The 4,251-nt window shown below is 34.3% G+C and overlaps 1 pseudogene; it reads left to right on the forward strand.

Moving 5' to 3' along the window:
* Nucleotides 1-1,155: 1,155 nt before the first annotated feature.
* Nucleotides 1,156-1,309, forward strand: LOC135268424 (small nucleolar RNA U3; annotated as a pseudogene).
* Nucleotides 1,310-4,251: the final 2,942 nt, after the last annotated feature.

Consider the following 4,251-nt stretch of genomic DNA (forward strand, 5'->3'; position numbering starts at 1 on the left):
ATGGACATTTTTTTGTTGTTTCAATGTCATTATTTTGGCAATCCAAAATAACGAAGTAGGACCAACTATATACACAAACAACCTGTATTTCTGGCATTTTCCTTAATTTTAGAAATGTGCATAAAAGTCATTGTAAGCAGAGAAAGGCCGAGACTTACGAGACTAATGAAGGAAGCTCAAGGTCGACACTAAAATTTTCCCCTTTTTCCTTTAAAATGTTGATTTCATTACTAATTTAAAATATAAAATTATTTCTGTTGCTGATATTACTGAGAGTATTACTTGCATTTATGAAGCAATGCATATGCAAGAGATTGACAAAGAAGCACTTCTGTTAACTGTTCTATACGAAGTTGAAAGGCTTTGCCACAGTTCAGCTCGAGGGCTGGAACTCCAGAGCTACCTCCTATTTCAGGGTTCTTTTTGCTTGTTGCTCTGGGTGCCATGAAAAAATGTAGCCTGTCTCCAAACAAACATTCCCATTTTATATCCCCTTTTAAAATATCATGCTTTAAATATGAAAGCGCACTCAAATTAGGCCTATTATGACATGCATAGAGGTTGGATTAATATGGAGGCTTCTGATTCAGTCAAAATAATTCTGCTTTTTAAAATTATGGTGCTATTTTTATTATGTTGACCACCAGAATAATTGATCTGATTTTGTGTATAAGCAGCTTGAAAGAATGCTTCAAGTGGACAATTTAAAATACTATAGACTGGATGCAGCAGCTTGTGCCTATAATCCCAGCATTTTGGGAGGCCAAGGCCAGAGGACCACTTGAGGCCAGGAATTTGAGACCAGAATGGGCAACATAACGAGACCTCATCTCTACAAAACATAAAAAAAAAAAAATTGCCGTGTATAGCAGCATGTGCCTGTAGTCCCAACTACTTGGGATGCTGAGGCGAGACGATCACTTCAGCCAGGGAGGTTGAGGCTGCAGTGAGCCATGATTGCACCATTGAACTCTGACCTGAGTGACAGAGCAAGATCCTGCCTCAAATAGATAGATATAGATATAGATATAGATATAGATATAGATATAGATATAGACATAGATATAGATATAGATATAATCTCTTTGGTCTGTGTCTATTTTCCAAAAGTGATTGCTGATTCAGTGAAAAATCTATGCTTTAAAAGGTATATCAAAGACTATACTTCCCTGCATTACTGCTATGGTTCATTACTAGAAAAACTTATTGAACTGTGTAGAGAACCAGAAGTCAGAAGGAGGAGGTGAGGTGTTCTCTCTTGAGCTTGAAGCCAGCTTTGCTCTTTGGGAAAGAATGCAGTCTGAGCGACTCCATTTTTAATTTAAGAACTTTTTTCTTAAAAAAAGATGCAACAAAGGAAATCAGAACACCAGGTCAACAAGGTGGTGAAGATTCTAAGAGTTGTAGGAGATGTTGTAATAATCCTAGTTATATTTCTTTCTCACATAAAAATGCAGGAACAGGATCTGTTTTATCAACTGAAGAATATAATCTTCTATAGAAGGCACATATATATCTTTACAATCAGGATTAAAAATACTATATTCAATACCTGGCAGGCTAATTTGTACTAGAAAGCTAAATTTAGGCCTTAGATTAATGTAGCAAGTATATTTTACTCAATGTACATTTATGCAGATTTTTCATTAGTGGTGGGTTGAGTACCTTGGTTCAAGACACTGAAACATGTAAGCAGGAAATCTCATTTTCTGAAATTAAGAAAAAAACTAAGGCAAAAAATCAATTTACAAAAACACCATATCAATTCAAGTGAAGTGAAATAACAGACATAATAGATTTTGGTGTTCACAGAATATACTTATGGGAATTATGAGCCAATTTTATTTTCTGTTGTTTATAATAGATTAACAATATATATGGACTTTTACTTTTTAATTTCTTATCCATGGTTCTTGGCATGTATTTTAAAATATTTGTTGATTTTTAAAGTAAAAGAATGAATGACACTAGATTGGAGAATGATTAAATCTAGTTTTATTGGTATGATTTAGGCTCATATCTGATTTGCTTTATACCAGTCATATTATTATATACTTTATCAGCAGTAAATGATCATGATGATATATGGGTTTACATTCATAAAACATATATAATATAAAAACCCAGGTTGTTTCACTTGAAATGGTTTTCAAAGGTTCAGTACAGAGCAAATGCCTTTCACCTCTAAAACATCCAACACAGCTGAAAATAATACAGTGAAGTTAGTGAGTAAATAGTAGCTATTTTGTAGATTATCATGAGTAGAGTTAATTCAAGCTTTTAAAAATCTATTGTCTTGTTTTTAAGTTTCACACCAATAACTTATGTATGCACTTTAACTCCAACAACTAAATGCTTGGGAATGAGTCCTTATTTATTTCCTTCAGTTCTGCCTAGAATGTTCTTGCCTTCCCTTCTGCCTATCCAAACCCTGAGAACCAATCTAAAATATCACCACCTATGACCCCATTTCCACGAGACCTTTAAAATTCTAACCCCTGCACAGTGTTATAACCCTCACTAAGCCCCAATTTTATTATTATACCTTTCTTATACCACTTTCTATATTCTGCCTTCTTACCTGTGTCAGTCACAAAGCAGGCTATTAGAAGCTGCTTATAACTATTTACATTTAGTGATTTTCTTATATTCTACTATTTCTAGCAGTATTTTGAATATACCAATTATCTAATAAGTATATGCTGACCTGGGTTAACAGCTGCCTTCCTGCCAAACCACAAGATACCATTTAGAATTTTCTTACAGTCAGGAGCTAAGTCATGTGTTGGTTGACCTCTTCCTACTTCACAGTGATAAAAATACATTTTAAAATAGAGATATTGAGCTCACCTCAGAGCTTTGCTAAGAAGTTAAAAAAATTATGCACAATAGCTAACATTTATTCATATTTTACTATATGTCAGGCATATCAGGGTCACTGGGCTAAGGCTTTTGTGTTACAACTTGCATAATCAAGATCTCATTTATGTCTCAGAATAATAATTTTGTGTAATAATAGTTTTATCCCTATTAAGATCTTAGAATTATTAAATAACCTGTTTAATATTACTCAACTCTCTAATGGCAAAGCAAAGACTTACACTCATGCACCCAACTACTAATTCTATTGTGTCTATTCAAGTGCCCAAAGCCAGTCAAGAAGCAGGAAGAATTGAATTCTAGAGTTCTTAGTGCATCGGTGAGCAAGTAGTTCATTTTGACCCCCTTGATGCTTATTTATTTAATTTATTTACTTGAGACAGAAGTCTTACTATCTTGCCTAGCTGACCTTCACCTTCTGGGCTCAAGTGATTTCAGCCTCCCAAGCAGCTGGGACTGACTACAGGCTTGCACCACTGCATCATGTGATGCTTTTTTTCTAATCCAGTAAGGTAAATCCAGTAATATATCTGAAATATTAGGTACATAGAATGTTTGTGGAAGTATCAAGCCAGCCATCTAAATATGGTATTTATCGAAACATAATACCTTATGTTGAATTTTAGTCTAAGAATTTGATTCATTTATTTCAAGTGCTATAAATAATAAAACATTTTCATATATATTATATCTCACTAGATTCTTACAACTTAGGTCACTGGCTATATATTATCTGGCTTTACTGCACAAGATTTCGGTTTGAGAAAGGATAGGTAACATGAAATCATACAGCAAGTAAATGTCTAAGAATTAGCTTTTTTATTATACTTTTCTGACTTCAGGATATGGTAGCATGTGTTAATAACTCAACATAATGTGCATTTTTAAGTAAAAGTCCACAAAACTACTAGACATACATGTTTACAATTTATTAGTAACAATAATAATAGTAGCAGCTTTACCGTATTCACATAGGTGGAGCACATAAATTATCATCCAAATCAGGACCCCTCGAGATTGACAAATGTCAAACTAACTGAGTAGCTGGAAAACAAGTGTAAATTGGGACAAGCTTAGACAAACTGCAATATATGATTTTGTAATTTAAACAGCACTTATGTGCCAGGTCTTAGTCTAAGAATTTTACATGAATTAACTCAATGAATTCTTTTTTTTTTTTTCCTTGAATTGGAGTCTCGCTCTGTTGCCCAGGCTGGAGTGCAGTAGCACAAACTCAGCTTACTGCAATCTCTGCCTCCAGGGTTCAAGTGATTCTCTTGCTTCAGCCTCCTGAGTAGCTGGGATTACAGGTGCCTGCTGCCACAACCAGCTAATTTTTGTATTTTTAGTAGAGACAGGGTTTCACCATGT

This window comes from Aotus nancymaae, unplaced genomic scaffold (genome assembly GCF_030222135.1).
Source record: "Aotus nancymaae isolate 86718 unplaced genomic scaffold, 86718_ANA_hifiasm-v0.15.2.pri h1tg000040l, whole genome shotgun sequence".
Lineage (NCBI taxonomy): Eukaryota > Metazoa > Chordata > Mammalia > Primates > Aotidae > Aotus > Aotus nancymaae.